The 21394-nt window shown below is 46.2% G+C and overlaps 1 protein-coding gene across 2 annotated transcripts in view; it reads right to left on the bottom strand.

Annotated features, from left to right (window-relative positions):
• The window catches only part of LOC137307312 (calcitonin gene-related peptide type 1 receptor-like), a 222752-nt gene extending 207422 nt beyond the window's left edge, over window positions 1-15330 (bottom strand). For both annotated transcript variants that reach the window (XM_067976778.1, XM_067976781.1), the window contains exon 1: window positions 15240-15330. The gene's annotated coding sequence lies outside the window, so the exon portion shown is untranslated. The remainder of the gene's footprint in view (window positions 1-15239) is intronic.
• Between the last annotated feature and the right edge of the window lie 6064 nt (window positions 15331-21394).

Here is a 21394-nt window from a genome sequence, read left to right as displayed (position 1 = left end):
ATCTGATCTGTCCATTCTCCTCCCCTCTGTGTACAGTAATTCGAACTGATCTGTCCATTCCCCTACCCCCTGGGCAGAGTAATTCTATCTGATCTGTCCATTTCCCTTCCCTCTGTGTACAGTAATTCTATCTGATCTGTCTATTCCCCTCCCCTCTGTGTACAGTAATTCTATCTGATCTGTCCATTCTCCTCCCCTCTGTGTACAGTAATTCTATCTGATCTGTCCATTCCCCTCCCCTCTGTGTACAGTCATTCTATCTGATCTGTCCATTCCCCTCCCCTCTGTGTACAGTAATTCTATCTGATCTGTCCATTCTCCTCCCCTTTGTGTACAGTAATTCTATCTGATCTCTCCATTCCCCTCCCCTCTGTGTACAGTAATTCTATCTGATCTGTCCATTCCCCTCCCCTCTGTGTACAGTAATTCTATCTGATCTGTCCATTCCCTCCCTCTGTGCACAGTAATTCTATCTGATCTGTCCATTCTCCTCCCCTCTGTGCACAGTAATTCTATCTGATCTGTCCATTCCCCTCCCCTCTGTGTACAGTAATTCTATCTGATCTGTACATTCCTCTCCACTCTGTGTACAGTAATTCTATCTGATCTGTCCATTCCCCTCCCCTCTGTGTACAGTCATTCTATCTGATCTGTCCATTCTCCTCCCCTTTGTGTACAGTAATTCTATCTGAACTGTCCATTCCCTCCCCTCAGTGCACAGTAATTCTATCTGATCTGTCCATTCTCCTCCCCTCTGTGCACAGTAATTCTATCTGATCTGTCCATTCCCCTCCCCTCTGTGTACAGTAATTCTATCTGATCTGTCCATTCCCCTCCCCTCTGTGTACAGTCATTCTATCTGATCTGTCCATTCCCCTCCCCTCTGTGTACAGTCATTCTATCTGATCTGTCCATTCTCCTCCCCTCTGTGCACAGTAATTCTATCTGATCTGTGCATTCCCCTCCCCTCTGTGTACAGTAATTCTATCTGATCTGTCCATTCCCCTCCCCTCTGTGTACAGTCATTCTATCTGATCTGTACATTCCCCTCCCCTCTGTGTACAGTAATTCTATCTGATCTGTCCATTCCCCTCCCCTCTGTGTACAGTCATTCTATCTGATCTGTCCATTCTCCTCCCCTTTGTGTACAGTAATTCTATCTGATCTTTCCATTCCCCTCCCCTCTGTGTACAGTAATTCGATCTGATCTGTCCATTCCCCTCCCCTCTGTGTACAGTAATTCTATCTGATCTGTCCATTCCCCTCCCCCTGTGTACAGTAATTCTATCTGATCTGTCCATTCCCCTCCCTCTGTGTACAGTAATTCTATCTGATCTGTACATTCCCCTCCCCTCTGTGTACAGTAATTCTATCTGATCTGTCCATTCCCCTCCTCACTGTGTACAGTAATTCTATCTGATCTGTACATTCCCCTCCCCTCTGTGTACAGTAATTCTATCTGATCTGTCCATTCCCTCCCCTCTGTGGACAGTAATTCTATCTGATCTGTCCATTCCCCTCCCCTCTGTGTACAGTAATTCGATCTGATCTGTCCATTCCCCTACCCCCTGGGCACAGTAATTCTATCTGATCTGTCCATTCCCCTCTCCTCTGTGTACAGTAATTCTATCTGATCTGTCCATTCCCCTCCCCTCTGTGTACAGTCATTCGATCTGATCTGTCCATTCCCCTACCCCCTGGGCACAGTAATTCTATCTGATCTGTCCATTCCCCTCCCCTCTGTGTACAGTAATTCTATCTGATCTGTCCATTCCCCTCCCCTCTGTGAACAGTAATTCGATCTGATCTGTACATTCCTCTCCCCGCTGTGTGCAGTAATTCTGTCTGATCTGTCCATTCCCCTCCCCGCTGTGTGCAGTAATTCTGTCTGATCTGTCCATTCCCCTCCCCGCTGTGCACAGTAATTCTATCTGATCTGTCCATTCCCTGCCCTCTGTGTACAGTAATTCTATCTGATCTGTGCATTCCCCTCCCCCCTGTGCACAGTAATTCTATCTGATCTGCCCATTCCCCTCCCCTCTGTGCACAGTAATTCTATCTGATCTGTCCATTCCCCTCCGCTTTGTGCACAGTGATTCTATCTGATCAGTCCATTCTCCTCCCCACTGTGTGCAGTAATTCTATCTGATCTGTCCATTCCCCTCCCCTCTGTGTACAGTAATTCTATCTGATCTGTCCATTCCCCTCCGCTTTGTGCACAGTGATTCTATCTGATCAGTCCATTCTCCTCCCCACTGTGTGCAGTAATTCTATCTGATCTGTCCATTCCCCTCCGCTTTGTGCACAGTGATTCTATCTGATCAGTCCATTCTCCTCCCCACTGTGTGCAGTAATTCTATCTGATCTGTCCATTCCCCTCCCCTCTGTGTACAGTAATTCTATCCGATCTGTGCATTCCCCTCCCCCCTGTGCACAGTCATTCTATCTGATCTGTAAATTACCCTCCCCCTGTGTACAGTAATTCTATCTGATCTGTCCATTGCCCTCCCCACTGTGTACAGTAATTCTATCTGATCTGTCCATTCCCTTCCCCCTGTGTACAGTAATTCTATCTGATCTGTCCATTGCCCTCCCCACTGTGTACAGTAATTCTATCTGATCTGTCCATTCCCTTCCCCCTGTGTACAGTAATTCTATCTGATCTGTCCATTACCCTACCCCCTGGGCACAGTCATTCTATCTGATCTGTCCATTCCCCTCCCCTCTGTGTACAGTAATTCTATCTGATCTGTCCATTCCCCTCCCCTCTGTGTACAGTAATTCTATCTGATCTGTCCATTCGCCTCCGCTCTGTGTACAGTAATTCTATCTGATCTGTCCATTCCCCTCCCCTCTGTGTACAGTAATTCTATCTGATCTGTCCATTCCCCTCCCCTCTGTGTACAGTAATTCTATCTGATCTGTCCATTCCCCTCCCCTCTGTGTACAGTAATTCTATCTGATCTGTCCATTTCCCTCCCCTCTGTGTACAGTAATTCTATCTGATCTGTCCATTCCCCTCCCCTCTGTGTGCAGCAATTCTATCTGATCTGTCCATTCCCCTCCCCTCTGTGTACAGTAATTCTATCTGATCTGTCCATTCCCTCCCCTGTGTACAGTAATTCTATCTGATCTGTCCATTCTCCTCCCCTCTGTGTACAGTAATTCTATCTGATCTGTCCATTCCCCTCCCCTCTGTGTACAGTAATTCTATCTGATCTGTCCATTCTCCTCCCCTCTGTGTACAGTAATTCTATCTGATCTGTCCATTCCCCTCCCCTCTGTGTACAGTAATTCTATCTGATCTGTCCATTCCCCTCCCCTCTGTGTACAGTAATCCTATCTGATCTGTCCATTCCCCTCCCCTCTGTGTACAGTAATTCTATCTGATCTGTCCATTCCCCTCCCCTCTGTGTACAGTAATTCTATCTGATCTGTCCATTCCCCTCCCCTCTGTGTACAGTAATTCTATCTGATCTGTCCATTCCCCTCCCCTCTGTGTACAGTAATTCTATCTGATCTGTACATTCCCCTCCCCTCTGTGTACAGTAATTCTATCTGATCTGTCCATTCCCCTCCCCTCTCTGTACAGTAATTCTATCTGATCTGTCCATTCCCTCCCCTGTGTACAGTAATTGTATCTGATCTGTCCATTCCCCTCCCCTCTGTGTACAGTAATTCTATCTGATCTGTACATTCCCCTCCCCTCTGTGTACAGTAATTCTATCTGATCTGTCCATTCCCCTCCCCTCTGTGAACAGTAATTCTATCTGATCTGTCCATTCCCTCCCCTCTGTGTACAGTAATTCTATCTGATCTGTCCATTCCCCTCCCCCTGTGTGCAGTAATTCTATCTGATCTCTCCATTCTCCTCCCCTCTGTGTACAGTAATTCTATCTGATCTGTCCATTCCCCTCCCCTCTGTGTACAGTAATTCTATCTGATCTGTCCATTCCCCTCCCCTCTGTGTACAGTAATTCTATCTGATCTGTCCATTCCCCTCCCCTCTGTGAACAGTAATTCTATCTGATCTCTCCATTCCCCTCCCCTCTGTGTACAGTAATTCTATCTGATCTGTCCATTCCCTCCCCTCTGTGTACAGTAATTCTACCTGATCTGTCCATTCCCCTACCCTCTGTGTACAGTAATTCTATCTGATCTGTCCATTCCCCTCCCCTCTGTGTACAGTAATTCTATCTGATCTGTCCATTCCCCTCCCCCCTGTGTACAGTAATTCTATCTGATCTGTCCATTCCCTCCCCTCTGTGTACAGTAATTCTATCTGATCTGTCCATTCCCCTCCCCTCTGTGTACAGTAATTCTATCTGATCTGTCCATTCCCCTCCCCTCTGTGTACAGTAATTCTATCTGATCTGTCCATTCCCTCCCCTCTGTGTACAGTAATTCTATCTGATCTGTCCATTCCCCTCCCCTCTGTGTACAGTAATTCTATCTGATCTGTCCATTCCCCTCCCCTCTGTGTACAGTAATTCTATCTGATCTGTCCATTCCCCTCCCCTCTGTGTACAGTAATTCTATCTGATCTGTACATTCCCCTCCCCTCTGTGTGCAGTAATTCTATCTGATCTGTCCATTCTCCTCCGCTCTGTGTACAGTCATTCTATCTGATCTGTCCATTCCCCTCCCCTCTGTGTACAGTAATTCTATCTGATCTGTCCATTCCCCTCCCCTCTGTGTACAGTAATTCTATCTGATCTGTCCATTCCCCTCCCCTCTGTGTACAGTAATTCTATCTGATCTGTCCATTCCCCTCCCCTCTGTGTACAGTAATTCTATCTGATCTCTCCATTCCCCTCCCCAGTGTGTACAGTAATTCTATCTGATCTGTCCATTCCCCTCCCCTCTGTGTACAGTAATTCTGTCTGATCTGTCCATTCCCCTCCCCTCTGTGTGCAGTAATTCTATCTGATCTGTCCATTCCCCTCCCCTCTGTGTACAGTAATTCTATCTGATCTGTCCATTCCCCTCCCCTCTGTGTACAGTAATTCTATCTGATCTGTCCATTCCCCTCCCCTCTGTGTACAGTAATTCTATCTGATCTGTCCATTCCCCTCCCCTCTGTGTACAGTAATTCTATCTGATCTGTCCATTCCCCTCCCCTCTGTGTACAGTAATTCTATCTGATCTGTCCATTCACCTCCCCTCTGTGTACAGTAATTCTATCTGATCTGTCCATTCCCCTCCCCTCTGTGTACAGTAATTCTATCTGATCTGTCCATTCCTCTCCCCTCTGTGTACAGTAATTCTATCTGATCTGTCCATTCCCCTCCCCTCTGTGTGCAGTAATTCGATCTGATCTGTCCAATCCCCTCCCCTCTGTGTACAGTAATTCTATCTGATCTGTCCATTCCCCTCCCCTCTGTGTACAGTAATTCTATCTGATCTGTCCAATCCCCTCCCCTCTGTGTACAGTAATTCTATCTGATCTCTCCATTCCCCTCCCCAGTGTGTACAGTAATTCTATCTGATCTGTCCATTCCCCTCCCCTCTGTGTACAGTAATTCTATCTGATCTGTCCATTCCCCTCCCCTCTGTGTACAGTAATTCTGTCTGATCTGTCCATTCCCCTCCGCTCTGTGTACAGTAATTCTATCTGATCTGTCCATTCCACTCCCCTCTGTGTACAGTAATTCTATCTGATCTGTACATTCCCCACCCTCTGTGTACAGTAATTCTATCTGATCTGTCCATTCCCCTCCCCTCTGTGTACAGTAATTCTATCTGATCTGTACATTCCCCACCCTCTGTGTACAGTAATTCTATCTGATCTGTCCATTCCCCTCCCCTCTGTGTACAGTAATTCTATCTGATCTGTACATTCCCCACCCTCTGTGTACAGTAATTCTATCTGATCTGTCCATTCCCCTCCCCTCTGTGTACAGTAATTCTATCTGATCTGTCCATTCCTCTCCCCTCTGTGTGCAGTAATTCTATCTGATCTGTCCATTCCCCTCCCCTCTGTGCACAGTAATTCTATCTGATCTGTCCATTCCCCTCCCCTCTGTGTACAGTAATTCTATCTGATCTGTCCATTCTCCTCCCCTCTGTGTACAGTAATTCTATCTGATCTGTCCATTTCCCTCCCCTCTGTGTACAGTAATTCTATCTGATCTCTCCATTCCCCTCCCCTCTGTGTACAGTAATTCTATCTGATCTGTCCATTCCCCTCCCCTCTGTGTACAGTAATTCAATCTGATCTGTCCATTCCCCTCCCCTCTGTGTACAGTTATTCTATCTGATCTCTCCATTCCCCTCCCCTCTGTGTACAGTAATTCTATCTGATCTGTCCATTCCCCTCCCCTCTGTGTACAGTAATTCTATCTGATCTGTCCATTCCCCTCCCCTCTGTGTACAGTCATTCTATCTGATCTGTCCATTCCCCTCCCCTCTGTGGACAGTAATTCTATCTGATCTGTCCATTCCCCTCCCCTCTGTACAGTAATTCTATCTGATCTGTCCATTCCCCTCCCCTCTGTGTACAGTAATTCTATCTGATCTGTCCATTCCCCTCCCCTCTGTGTACAGTAATTCTATCTGATCTGTCCATTCCCCTCCCCTCTGTGTACAGTAATTCTATCTGATCTGTCCATTCCCTCCCCTGTGTACAGTAATTCTATCTGATCTGTCCATTCCCCTCCCCTCTGTGTACAGTAATTCTATCTGATCTGTCCATTCCCCTCCCCTCTGTGTACAGTAATTCTATCTGATCTGTCCATTCCCCTCCCCTCTGTGTACAGTAATTCTATCTGATCTGTCCATTCCCCTCCCCTCTGTGTACAGTCATTCTATCTGATCTGTCCATTCCCCTCCCCTCTGTGGACAGTAATTCTATCTGATCTGTCCATTCCCCTCCCCTCTGTGTACAGTAATTCTATCTGATCTGTACATTCCCCTCCCCTCTGTGTACAGTAATTCTATCTGATCTGTCCATTCCCCTCCCCTCTGTGTACAGTAATTCTATCTGATCTGTCCATTCCCCTCCCCTCTGTCTACAGTAATTCTATCTGATCTGTCCATTCCCCTCCCCACTGTGTACAGTAATTCTATCTGATCTGTCCATTCCCCTCCCCTCTGTGTACAGTAATTCTATCTGATCTGTCCATTCCCCTCCCCTCTGTCTACAGTAATTCTATCTGATCTGTCCATTCCCCTCCCCTCTGTGTACAGTAATTCTATCTGATCTGTCCATTCCCCTCCCCTCTGTGTACAGTAATTCTATCTGATCTGTCCATTCCTCTCCCCTCTGTGTACAGTAATTCTATCTGATCTGTCCATTACCCTACCCCCTGGGCACAGTAATTCTATCTGATCTGTCCATTCCCCCCCTGTGTACAGTAATTCTATCTGATCTGTCCATTCCCCTCCCCTCTGTGGACAGTAATTCTATCTGATCTGTGCATTCCCTCTCCTCTGTGTACAGTAATTCTATCTGATCTGTCCATTCCCCTCTCCACTCTGTGTACAGTAATTCTATCTGATCTGTCCATTCTCCTCCCCTCTGTGTACAGTAATTCTATCTGATCTGTCCATTCCCCTCCCCTCCCCTCTGTGTACAGTAATTCAATCTGATCTGTCCATTCCCCTCCCCTCTGTGTACAGTAATTCTATCTGATCTGTCCATTCCCCTCCCCTCTGTGTACAGTAATTCTATCTGATCTGTCCATTCCCCTCCCCTCTGTACACAGTAATTCTATCTGATCTGTCCATTCCCCTCCCCTCTGTACACAGTAATTCTATCTGATCTGTCCATTCCCCTCCCCTCTGTACACAGTAATTCTATCTGATCTGTCCATTCCCCTCCCCCCTGTGTACAGTAATTCTATCTGATCTGTCCATTCTCCTCCCCTCTGTGTGCAGTAATTCTATCTGATCTGTCCATTCCCCTCCCCTCTGTGTACAGTAATTCTATCTGATCTGTCCATTCCCCTCCCCTCTGTGTACAGTAATTCTATCTGATCTGTCCATTCCCCTCCCCCCTGTGTACAGTCATTCTATCTGATCTGTCCATTCCCCTCCCCCCTGTGTACAGTCATTCTATCTGATCTGTCCATTCCCCTCCCCTCTGTGTCCATTAATTCTATCTGATCTGTCCATTCCCCTCCCCTCTGTGTCCATTAATTCTATCTGATCTGTCCATTCCCCTCCCCTCTGTGTCCATTAATTCTATCTGATCTGTCCATTCCCCTCCCCTCTGTGTCCATTAATTCTATCTGATCTGTCCATTCCCCTCCCCTCTGTGTCCATTAATTCTGTCTGATCTGTCCATTCCCCTCCCCTCTGTGTACAGTAATTCTATCTGATCTGTCCATTCCCCTCCCCCCTGTGTACAGTAATTCAATCTGATCTGTCCATTCCCCTCTGTGTACAGTAATTCTATCTGATCTGTCCATTCCCCTCCCCTCTGTGTACAGTAATTCTAACAGATCTTTTCATTCCCTTCCCCTCTGTGTACAGTAATTCAATCTGATCTGTCCATTCCCCTCTGTGCACAGTAATTCCATCTGATCTGTCCATTCCTCTCCCCTTTTTGTACAGTAATTCTATCTGATCTGTCCATTCCCTCCCCTCTGTGTACAGTAATTATATCTGATCTGTCCATTCCCCTCCCCTCTGTGTACAGTAATTCCATCTGCTCTGTCCGTTCCCTCCCCTATGTGTACAGTAATTATATCAGACCTGTCCATTGTCCATCCCTCTGTGTACAGTAATTATATCTGATCTGTCCATACCCCTCCCCTGTGTACAGTAATTCTATCTGATCTCTCCATTCCCCTCCCCTCTGTGTACAGTAATTCTATCTGATATGTCCATTCCCCTCCCCTCTGTGTACAGTAATTCGATCTTATCTGTCCATTCCCTCCCCCCAGTGTACAGTAATTCGATCTTATCTGTCCATTCCCCTCCCCTCTGTGCACAGTAATTCAATCTGATCTGTCCATTCCCCTCCCCTCTGTCTCCAGTAATTCTATCTGATCTGTCCATTCCCCTCCCCTGTGTACAGTAATTCTATCTGATCTGTCCATTCCCCTCCCCTCTGTGTACAGTAATTCTATCTGATCTGTCCATTCGCCTACCCTCTGTGTACAGTAATTCTATCTGATCTGTCCATTCCCCTCCCCTCTGTGTACAGTAATTCTATCTGATCTGTACATTCCCCTCCCCTCTGTGTACAGTAATTCTATCTGATCTGTCCATTCTCCTCCCCTTTGTGTACAGTAATTCTATCTGATCTGCCCATTCCCCTCCCCTCTGTGTACAGTAATTCTATCTGATCTGTCCATTCCCCTCCCCTCTGTGTACAGTAATTCTATCTGATCTGTCCATTCCCCTCCCCTCTGTGTACAGTATTTCTATCTGATCTCTCCATTCCCCTCCCCTCTGTGTACAGTAATTCGATCTGATCTGTCCATTCCCCTCCCCTCTGTGTACAGTAATTCTATCTGATCTGTCCATTTCCCTCCCCTCTGTGTACAGTAATTCTATCTGATCTGCCCATTCCCCTCCCCTCTGTGTACAGTAATTCTATCTGATCTGTCCATTCCCCTCCCCTCTGTGTACAGTAATTCTATCTGATCTGTCCATTCCCCTCCCCTCTGTGTACAGTAATTCTATCTGATCTGTCCATTCCCCTCCCCTCTGTGTACAGTAATTCTATCTGATCTGTCCATTCGCCTACCCTCTGTGTCCATTAATTCTATCTGATCTGTCCATTCCCCTCCCCTCTGTGTCCATTAATTCTATCTGATCTGTCCATTCCCCTCCCCTCTGTGTACAGTAATTCTATCTGATCTGTCCATTCGCCTACCCTCTGTGTCCATTAATTCTATCTGATCTGTCCATTCCCCTCCCCTCTGTGTCCATTAATTCTATCTGATCTCTCCATTCCCCTCCCCTCTGTGCACAGTAATTCAATCTGATCTGTCCATTCCCCTCCCCTCTGTATACAGTAATTCTATCTGATCTGTCCATTCCCCTCCCCTCTGTGTACAGTAATTCTATCTGATCTGTCCATTCGCCTACCCTCTGTGTCCATTAATTCTATCTGATCTCTCCATTCCCCTCCCCTCTGTGCACAGTAATTCAATCTGATCTGTCCATTCCCCTCCCCTCTGTATACAGTAATTCTATCTGATCTGTCCATTCCCCTCCCCTCTGTATACAGTAATTCTATCTGATCTGTCCATTCCCCTCCCCTCTGTACAGTAATTCTATCTGATCTGTCCATTCCCCTCCCCTCTGTGTACAGTAATTCTATCTGATCTGTCCATTCCCCTCCCCTCTGTGTACAGTAATTCTATCTGATCTGTCCATTCCCCTCTGTGTACAGTAATTATATCAGACCTGTCCATTCTCCATCCCTCTGTGTACAGTAATTATATCTGATCTGTCCATACCCCTCCCCTGTGTACAGTAATTCTATCTGATCTCTCCATTCCCCTCCCCTCTGTGTGCAGTAATTCTATCTGATCTGTCCATTCCCCTCCCCTCTGTGTACAGTAATTCTATCTGATCTGTCCATTCCCCTCCCCTCTGTGTACAGTAATTCTATCTGATCTCTCCATTCCCCTCCCCTCTGTGTACAGTAATTCTATCTGACCTGTCCATTCCCCTCTGTGTACAGTAATTCTATCTGATCTGTCCATTCTCCTCCCTTCTGTGTACAGTAATTCTATCTGATCTGTCCATTCCCCTCCCCTCTGTGTACAGTAATTCTATCTGATCTGTCCATTCCCCTCCCTCTGTGTACAGTAATTCTATCTGATCTGTCCATTCTCCATCCCTCTGTGTGCAGTAATTTTATCTGATCAGTCCATTCCCCTCCCCTCTGTGTACAGTAATTCTATCTGATCTGTCCATTCCCCCCTTTGTGTACAGTAATTCTATCTGATCTGTCCATTCTCCATCCCTCTGTGTACAGTAATTCTATCAGATCTGTCCATTCCCCTCCCCTCTGTGTACAGTAATTCTATCTGATCTGTCCATTCCCCTCCCCTCTGTGTACAGTAATTCTATCTGATCTGTCCATTCCCCTCCCCTCTGTGTACAGTAATTCTATCTGATCTGTCCATTCCCCTCCCCTCTGTGTACAGTAATTCTATCTGATCTGTCCATTCCCCTCCCCTCTGTGTACAGTAATTCTATCTGATCTGTCCATTCCTCTCCCCTCTGTGTGTTGTAATTCTATCTGATCTGTCCATTTCCCTCCCCTCTGTGTACAGTAATTCTATCTGATCTGTCCATTCCCCTCCCCCTCTGTGTGCAATAATTCTATCTGATCTGTCCATTCCCCTCCCCTCTTTGTACAGTAATTCTATCTGATCTCTCCATTCCCTTCCCTGCCACCCTGTCTTATTTAATGCTGCCATTTGCCAATCTACTTTGATAACTGCCTGTCTGATCAGGACCTTTCCACCGTGCAAAGCAGCCTCCCCTGGGGCACTGGATCAAAAGCCTTGCTGCAGTCTGGGTAAATAATATCCACAGCGTTCCTTTCATCCTGCTCAATCATTTCGAACAGCTTTGTCCTGATCAGTTCCCCTTGTTGACTCCATATTCCTCCGGATGTTTTGTGATACCCCTCTTCAAGATGACCTCCAACACATTACCCATGACTGATGTCGGGCTGACTGGTCCATATTTCCAGGACAGTCCTTTCGCCCGTTTTACAATGTTCCCTTGTGTCCTCTCATTTTATGTTCGCTTCTCTCCAACTCCTGATTCTAATGATTCCCTGAAGATCTCCACCAGAACATGACTAATATTGTCAGTCATTTCCTTTAAGTCCCCTTGTGTGCTGGCCAGTGACCTCATGGTCCTTATCCTCTGCAACATTTTTGTCACTTCTTTATTGCTAGTTGCTTTGTTCTGAAAATTCCCTCTTCCTTTCCTGGAACATTAAACCTCACTTCTAAGGTGTCAGTGACTTTTTCCTTGAACACAGACACAAAGAAAGGGAGGAATGTTTCTAGACAGAAGATTGCTGGCAGCGTGCTCATGGCTTTCTGATGAGCTGCTTTCCGCTGGTTTAGGGCCTCAGAAAATTCTACCCAATGTGTTCAGGCTAGCCACAATGGGCTAATCCCACCTCCTCATGGCTATGTTTCTCAGAGTCCCCCTTTCCTCCGGATGTACTTTTTACATTGGGCCGTTACTTGCTGTTAAGTGTCGCCATAGTAACGCTGCATCTCCGATACATGCCATTATTATTACCATTAAATTATGGCGTGAGTGACTCAGGCCATTCCTTGCGCTGCGCCAAAATTTCCTGAGGTTTTTGCACCACTCCGCTTCTTCCCGCTCTGAAATAGCTAATAATCAAAGCTCCGCCTCCATTTGAGATCGAGTTTGCTAAGTTAAAGGCACTGAGAACATTGCAGAATGGCGCTGGATGGGGTGAGTGCACAGGAATGAAAACAGGAACACGTTTCGAAAAGGCAACATCGTTTGGGAAGGGCAACCGTTTAGAGCCTTCCCGCCATTGTATACCGAGGGGCTGCAATCAGGGAAAAAAAACCCTATGGCAGAATGTAAAATTCAAATTGATGTAATGTACCTGTAACAAATCTGTAATGTACCTGTAATGAATCTGTAATGTTCCTGTAATGAATCTGTAATCAATAATCTGTATTGAATGTTGGGGTTGTATTCTCTAGAGTTTCGAAGGTTCAGGGGTGATCTGATCGAAGTTTATAAGATATTAAGGGGAACGGATAGGGTGGATAGAGAGAAACTATTTCCGCTGGTTGGGGATTCTAGGAGTAGGGGGCACAGTCTAAAAATTAGAGCCAGACCTTTCAGGAGTGAGATTAGAAAACATTTCTACACACAAAGGGTGGTAGAAGTTTGGAACTCTCTTCCACAAACGGCAATTGATGCTTGCTCAATTGCTAAATTTAAATCTGAGATAGATAGCTTTTTGGCAACCAAAGGTATTAAGGGATATGGGCCAAAGGCAGGTATATGGAGTTGGATCACAGATCAGCCATGATCTTATCAAATGGCGGAGCAGGCACGAGGGGCTGAATGGCCTGCTCCTGTTCCTATGTTCCTAATGTAATGCAATGAGGCACCCTAGAATGTCATGGACTGTCATTATGTACAAGGCGTTCATTGAACTGTACTTGATGTAGACTGCAAATTGTATAATCTGTATTGTTTACGTTTGAAATGTGATATGACAATTGTATTGTATGTATTGTTGCAAATTTTATGAATAAAGTATATTTTTTGGAAAAAAAACATCGCTTCTGGGCATTATAATACAGTTGCTATCTCAATTCTAAATTTTCTTCACCAGATTGATCAAAGCAGAGCCCATATTTTTGAAGGTTTAATGTAAAGCGAATGCGAATTCTTCGGATGACTGTTTTCTGCATTGCTTCTGAAATCGCTTTCTGATGTCAATCACGGGTGAAGTACAATACTCTTAAAATCCACAGCTCCCAGCCATAGCCTCGTGATATAGTGTGAGAGTTAGCAAAGAACTGTTTGTTCTTGTCACAATATTTATTCAATATTGGTCCCTGTTTATATCTTTTAGTAATTTGCTGCCGGATATAAATAATTGTTGGCCGGAGGCAGCAACCTCATCGAATTGGGTACTGCTGTGTTTTCATGAATTCGATTTGGTGCGAGTTCCAGACAGCAGAGATAGAATGCAACTTTTATAAAGAATTCAACCAACTCTATTTGGAAAATAAACAATATGCTGGGATTAGAGATTAATTAAATTATTATTTTTAACTATAATTGACATTACACTCCCACAGATTTACAATCTAAAGGTTGGAATTTCTGCAGAAATCAACAATTGAAATGAATTCTTAACTGTTCATTAGCCGCAGAGCTCCCAAGCCCCCGCTATGCTCGCTGAGGCGTATTCTAATTATTTTTCCAGTGACTTGCGATGTAAATTGGCCACATTTTGCCCGTATTCCTTGCATTCCCTCTCTTGTTGCCTGCATTATTCCTTTTGTGTTTCTTGCCTACTGATCTAGGTTGACATTGTAATTCCTGCATTGTGCATCTAAAAGTATATCACTTCTTTTCCCAGCTTTGCCCTCTAACAATCTGTCCTAGGTCCAGATCCATCAACGGCCTCCTCATTCCCCATAGTCAGCCTTCCTAAAATCAATACTCTGTCCTGTTGTGCTTAACCACGGCGAGTCGGACACCATACCTAATTCAGTTATAGTCGCTATTTCCAAGATGTTCCCCAACCTTAACTTTTTTGATTATCTTTGGATTGTTACACAAATTCAGAGTTGCCTGCTCTCCCTGGATGCTCAAAAAACTCCCTAAGAACAGCGCCCATGGTACCCCTGATCCATAGATATCCTATCATTGTCCCTTTCCCATGGGGTGTTCTCATCAATAAATAATCATGCCTCCTCTAAATACATAGAAAATAACCCAAGATACACTTCACTGAAGACAAAAAGGGGAAGAGGAGGAAGAAGGTGAGGAAAGGTAAGATGGAGAAAGAAAGAAAGGACAGTGTCTTTCACACATCCAAAATATTCACAGCCAATGGACTCCTTTTTCAAAAAAAAAGTAGTGACTATTATTTTGTCGGCAAAAACAGCAGCCAGTCTGCACACACCAAGGTCCCAAAACAGCAATGAAATGAATGACCAGTCGATCTGTTCTTGGTGGCATTGGTTGAAGGGTGAATGTCAGCTCAGAGAACAGGACTCCCTGCTCTTCTTCCAATGGTGTTAGAGAACCTTTAACGTCTCATCCGATGGACGGCCGCTCCAACAGTACCGCACTCCCTCAGTATTGCGCTGGAGTGTCAGCCTAGATCATGGGCTCAAGTTCACAGCCTTTTGACTCAGTGCTACCACTGAGCTAAGCTGATACAGGACTTGAAATGAGAGGGAGACACACAAAAAAGACACAGAACTGAGGCACAGAATAAAAAGCACTGCACAGATTATTGTCGACAGGAGCAGATTGGCACAGTTGGGCGACGGCATCAGTGGACGCCCGTTTGCGATCAATTTGAAACAATTCAAGAAGTTATAGGCAAGTTATTAAACCAGAAAACATTGTAACACTTAAAAATGAGTGGGCTGAGTCTTTCCTAAAACACCAACTACAAAATAGTGTGTGTGGCAGCATACTGGGTAAAATAAAGATTTTTGTTAAGTCAGCGGAGATTAAAAATTCTCAAGCCCATTTTTTTCTCTGCAGCGACTGGTACTAAGTAATCTTACCCGTTAAATCAGTAGTGCCCGTCCTCAAGTTCAAAGACCAACAATAAAACTTGCATTACATGGAGTCCCCGGCAACAAAGCACAGTACGTATCCCATTACAGTAACACATGCAATAAAACAGTGTGGGGGAAGGTTCTATAACGTTATAGGAAAAAAATGCTATTTGCAGGACAGGAAATGCATGTGTCTGCGCACAGAGTTCAGCCCAGTCTCCTGCAGTGTAACACTTTCTAGATAAATAAACAATAGTGTAGCCAATTTTAGCAACAGACCAGGCTCTTGGAACGTTATCATCTCAAACATGCACGGATTACTGTCCAGATCATTTGACAACTGTGAGAGGAAGTGGAAACCAGCAGCCCACACACTATGCCCATTGCCCAAAGTTGACCTCGAGGAAGCTCTTTCCTTTAGGAGCAGTGCCATTCAACAGAGCCTTACCTTACCATGCAAACTATTGAAACTCAAAAATAGCTTTCTGAAAACGTGGCAAAACGAAGACGCTCAGGCTTGTGCCCATTAAGACATCTGTGACCCTCCCGACTTCCTGGTCCAGGCTCCATTTTCTGCCCCTAGAATATAGAAGATAAACCAGACAACTCCAGCTGCTTCATTATGGAAGATTTCCACTCTTTACAGAACTTCTGCACACTCTCGCAGAAGCTGAAACAACCTCCTGCCATTTGCAGCTGGTGTCCCTCGACCTCAATCCCCTCCCATTGAGGTTACTGAAAGTAAGGCAGAACTGATTAATTATGTTAAATAGCACCTGAGACACCTTTACATAGATGTGCCTCTCACCTAGGGCTGATATCAATCCCCTTCTCATATCTGCCTCAGACCACGTGTTTTGGGTTGTGGCCTCCTCCGGTGCCGGTCACAAAATGGATGCTCGTCTCATTCTCAACCAACCAATGGTCACATGTGGATGGAAGCCATTTTCCATCACCTTGAACAATTAAAAGGAATGTAAGAAATGATACATTTTTCGCTCCAAATCTTTGCTAGCGGTGGGGGAAGGAGTTACACAGGCACTGAGATAGAGGTCCACAATTATTTTAAAAGGGAATCCTTTCTATGTTTCCCAGTTCATAGATTAAGAAGGTGGGTTTTCCAATGTGTATGCTGAACCTGTAAGACTTTGGAGCAGTGAGCTTAATGCTTGTCAGTACAGCAATGGGCCAACCTCAGGATTTCCCAAGGTCATCCCCAATTACTTCAGCTTCAGGCTCTTGTTAGGCACTTGGGCTTGCCAAAAGGTGGGGGCAAGAAATTGTGCATGTCTTAAACCCTTTAAGGGTTACAGTCTAAACTTAAAGGGGGAATAAGTAAGTAGCTGCAGCCCTTCGAAAGGGCGAACTAGAAATGGCTGCAAAACCTAAGGGATGGCAAAATAAAGGTGGAGGCAAGAAATGGAGTCAGTAGGCAAGTGATGGAGCAACACTGCGTCTAGACCCCTGTCTGATGTCTGGTCAAGTGGAGATGCTGCAAGAGGCGGGTGTGTGGCGGGTTGTCCTGCTTTGCATTTCAGAGCACAAGGTGGCATCCAGGATCAATGCTGTGTACAGGACCTGCACAACGTAGAAACAGATAAAAATAAAGGTGGCACACTTTAGGGAAGCTGGTACTATTTACCAGGTATATACTGCAAGCATTCATGCCACAAGATGTTATGTACCTTGTTCCACAGTTACTGCTGGTGCACACCAAGCCCTCACACAACCTTAAAGCTCTTCGATTGCTCGTCATGCAGGCCCATATTCCAACTGAGAACACATTCAGGGGGCAACTTATAATTGACACTCTTGGCACAATCATATCATCAAAGGGTTTCACACATAATATTGAACAAGCAACCTACATGATGCATGGCCACTTAAGGGGCGCACAGATGGGCCATAGACCAGCTACTAGGGGCACTAAATTGGGCCGTGTAGCCCCTGTTGTTTCCTCTCGAACATCAAAGATGGCGGCTTGGCTGTACACACACATTTCCAGGGTGATGTGCACCGGACGCCATCTTGGTATAGGAGTAAGCACATGCGCAAATACCGAACGCCAGAAGCATGTAAAGGAGGGAGAAAATGGATACAATCAGTGTGCACCGCTGATTTAAAGTGATAGACAACATTTTGGCACTTAACGCTCAACTCAATGCACAGTCTTAAACCACGACCATCTGAACATGTCATAGAGTGCCTGGAGGACCCCCCGACCAGAGCTATTTAAAGGGACCATGTAGGATTTACAGGTCAGTGGCTGGATTATTGCTTCTGGCTGCCAATAAATTTATAACTGTTTTTGCAGGTCACCTATATTTGAATACTAGGACGCAGGGACGTAGACTAACATTTAGAGACAGGACGTGCAGGAGTGAAGTTAGGAAACACTTCTACACGCAAAAGATGGGAGATGTTTGGAACGCTCTTCTGCAAATGGCAGTTGATGCTAGCTCAATTGTGAATTCTAAATCTGAGATTGATAGATTTTTGTGAACCAAGGGTATTAAGGGATATGGGGCTAAGGTGGGTATATGGAGTTAGATCACAGGTCCACCATAATCTCATTGAATGGTGGAACAGGCTCGAGGGGCTAAATACCACTGCCACTTGCTGGCTCCTGATATGTGCCACCTTCTTCTGCAAGAAAGCGGGATGTGTGCCTGGGTGATGTGCCTGTCATGGTTGAATAGCTGCCAGTGTGTCTGGCCTGTGAGTTGTGGGTGGGCGGCTTGCAACACTGGTAATGTGTAAGGGTGAGAGGAAGCATCTGATTGGAAGAGTTGAGTACTGATGGAAAGAGTTTGTTGGTATGTGGGTGATGGGGAGGTGTAGTCCGTGGAGCAGTGGATGCGGCTAGTGGTGTAGTTGGTAGGAGACACCACTTGACAGTTGACCTCACTCACCTTGACCACCCGTGTCAAAGCATTGAACTTCTTCCTGCACTGCATCCATTTTCATGGTGCTGTGCGCCTGGCATTGACTTCGTCCCCCGCTGCCTCCTGTTGCATTTTGGCCATATGTCTGGAGGGCATTTTTTTTTATTCGTTCATGAGATGTGGGCGTCGCTGGCAAGGCCGGCATTTATTGCCCATCCCTAATTGTCCTTGAGAAGGTGGTGGTGAGCCGCCTTCTTGAACCGCTGCAGTCCGTGTGGTGACGGTTCTCCCACAGTGCTGTTAGGAAGGGAGTTCCAGGATTTTGACCCAGCGACAATGAAGGAACGGCGATATATTTCCAAGTCGGAATGGTGTGTGACTTGGAGGGGAACGTGCAGGTGGTGTTGTTCCGATGTACCTGCTGCCCTTGTCCTTCTAGGTGGTAGAGGTCGCAGGTTTGGGAGGTGCTGTTGAAGAAGCCTTGGCGAGTTGTGTCAGTGTATCCTGTAGATGGTACACACTGCAGCCGCGATGCGCCAGTGGTGAAGGGAGTGAATGTTTAGGGTGGTGAATGGGGTGCCAATCAAGCAGGCTGCTTTGTCCTGGATGGTATCAAGCTTCTTGAGTGTTGTTGGAGCTGCACTCATCCAGACAAGTGGAGAGTATTCCATCACACTCCTGACTTGTGCCTTGTAGATGGTGGAAAGGCTTTGGGGAGTCAGGAGGTGAGTCACTCGCCGCAGAATACCCAGCCTCTGACCTGCTCTTGTAGCCACAGTATTTATATGGCTGGTCCAGTTAAGTTTCTGGTCAATGGTGACCCCCAGGATGTTGATGGTGGGGGATTCAGCGATGGTAATGTCGTTGAATGTTAAGGGGAGGTGGTTAGACTCTCTCTTGTTGGAGATGGTCATTGCCTGGCACTTGTCTGGCGCGAATGTTACTTGCCACTTATCAGCCCAAGCCTGGATGTTGTCCAGGTCTTGCTGCATGCGGGCTCGGACTGCTTCATTATCTGAGGGGTTGCGAATGGAACTGAACACTGTGCAATCATCAGCGAACATCCCCATTTCTGACCTTATGATGGAGGGAAGGTCATTGATGAAGCAGCTGAAGATGGTTGGGCCTAGGACACTGCCCTGAGGAACTCCTGCAGCAATGCCCTGGGGCTGAGATGATTGGCCTCCAACAACCACTACCATCTTCCTTTGTGCTAGGTATGACTCCAGCCACTGGAGAGTTTTCCCCCTGATTCCCATTGACTTCAATTTTACTAGGGCTCCTTGGTACCACACTCAGTCAAATGCTGCCTTGATGTCAAGGGCAGTCACTCTCACCTCACCTCTGGAATTCAGCTCTTTTGTCTATGTTTGGACCAAGGCTGTAATGAGGTCTGGAGTCGAGTGGTCCTGGCGGAACCCAAACTGAGCATCGGTGAGCAGGTTATTGGTGAGTAAGTGCCGCTTGATAGCACTGTCGACGACACCTTCCATCACTTTGCTGATGATTGAGAGTAGACTGATGGGGCGGTAATTGGTCGGATTGGATTTGTCCTGCTTTTTGTTCTCAGGACATACCTGGGCAATTTTCCACATTGTCGGGTAGATGCCAGTGTTGCAGCTGTACTGGAACAGTTTGGCTGGAGGCGCAGCTAGTTCTGGAGCACAAGTCTTCAGCACTACAGTCGGAACGTTGTCGGGGCCCATAGCCTTTGCTGTATCCAGTGCACTCAGCCGTTTCTTGATATCACGTGGAGTGAATCGAATTGGCTGAAGACTGGCTTCTGTGATGGTGGGGATATCGGGAGGAGGCCGAGATGGATCATCCACTCGGCACTTCTGGCTGAAGATGGTTGCAAACGCTTCAGCCTTGTCTTTTGCATTCACGTGCTGGACTCTGCCATCATTGAGGATGGAGATGTTTACAGAGCCTCCTCCTCCCATTAGTTGTTTAATTGTCCACCACCATTCACGACTGGATGTGGCAGGACTGCAGAGCTTTGATCTGATCTGACGCTTCGCTCTACCTATAGCATGTTGCTTCCGCTGTTTAGCATGCATGTAGTCCTTCACCAGGTTGGCACCTCATTTTTAGGTACACCTGGTGCTGCTCCTGGCATGCTCTTCTACACTCCTCATTGAACCAGGGTTGATCCCCTGGCTTGTTGGTAATGGTAGAGTGAGGAATATGCCGGGCCATGAGGTTACAGATTGTGCTGGAATACAATTCTGCTGCTGCTGATGGCCCACAGCGCCTCATGGATGCCCAGTTTTGAGCTGCTAGATCTGTTCTGAATCTATCCCATTTAGCACGGTGGTAGTGCCACACAACACGTTGGATGGTGTCCTCAGTGTGAAGACGGGACTTCTTCACCCCCCCACCGCGGATGTAGGATGTCCCTCCTTCTGTCCACCTCTTGCAGCAAGGCCTCTAGTGCATCAGCAGAGAACCTTGGTGCACGCCAGATCAGCAGATCGATGAGGTCTGGCATGCAGATTGGAGGATGTCTGATTTAGTAGTGCACAACCTTTATTCAATGTTTTAACATAATTCATCAGTGTGTAAACATAGGGACGGGACCTGCATCTGTGTTTTATGTGTGCGATGTCTGATCTGCGTCCATACTCCGTGCAGCCAGCAGACTGTTACTTTTAGCAAATAACAAGTACCAGCTACCTTTAAGAGATTTGAAGCGACATCCTCCCTTTAAGAGATTGGGGCTCCCTCTGCTGGTGGAAAGTGCACATTGCATTGAATCGATGTGCAAGGCCTGGATTTGAACGGAGCTTGACGGTGAGTACCAAGGCCGAACAAAGTTCTCGTCCTGCCTGCGCAGGGGCCATTGGGATCACGCTACCTACGCCCAATAATAGGCCTTAATGAATTTTTTTTTCCCCATGGTATCAGCAGTGGCTCAGTGGTAGCACTCTCACTTCTGAGACAAAAGGTTGTGGGTTCAAGTCCCACTCCAGAGACATAAATCTGGGCTGACACTCCAGTGCAGTACTGAGGGAGTGCTGCACTGTCAGAGGTGCCACCTTTCGGATGAGACGTTAAATTAAGGCCCTGTCTGCCCTGTCAGGTGAACGTAAAAGATCCCATGGCACTATTTAGGAGAATGCTAGGGTGTGCTGGCCAATTTTTATCCCACAATCAACATCACTAAAACAGATTATCTGGCCATTATCTCACTGCTGTTTGTGGGATCTTGCTGTGCACAAATTGGCTGCTGCTTTTCCTACATTACAACAGTGACTACACTTCAAAAGTACTTCA

This window comes from Heptranchias perlo, chromosome X, assembly GCF_035084215.1.
Source record: "Heptranchias perlo isolate sHepPer1 chromosome X, sHepPer1.hap1, whole genome shotgun sequence".
Classification (NCBI taxonomy): Eukaryota; Metazoa; Chordata; class Chondrichthyes; order Hexanchiformes; family Hexanchidae; genus Heptranchias; species Heptranchias perlo.
This window is presented reverse-complemented; position numbering and strand designations above follow the sequence as displayed.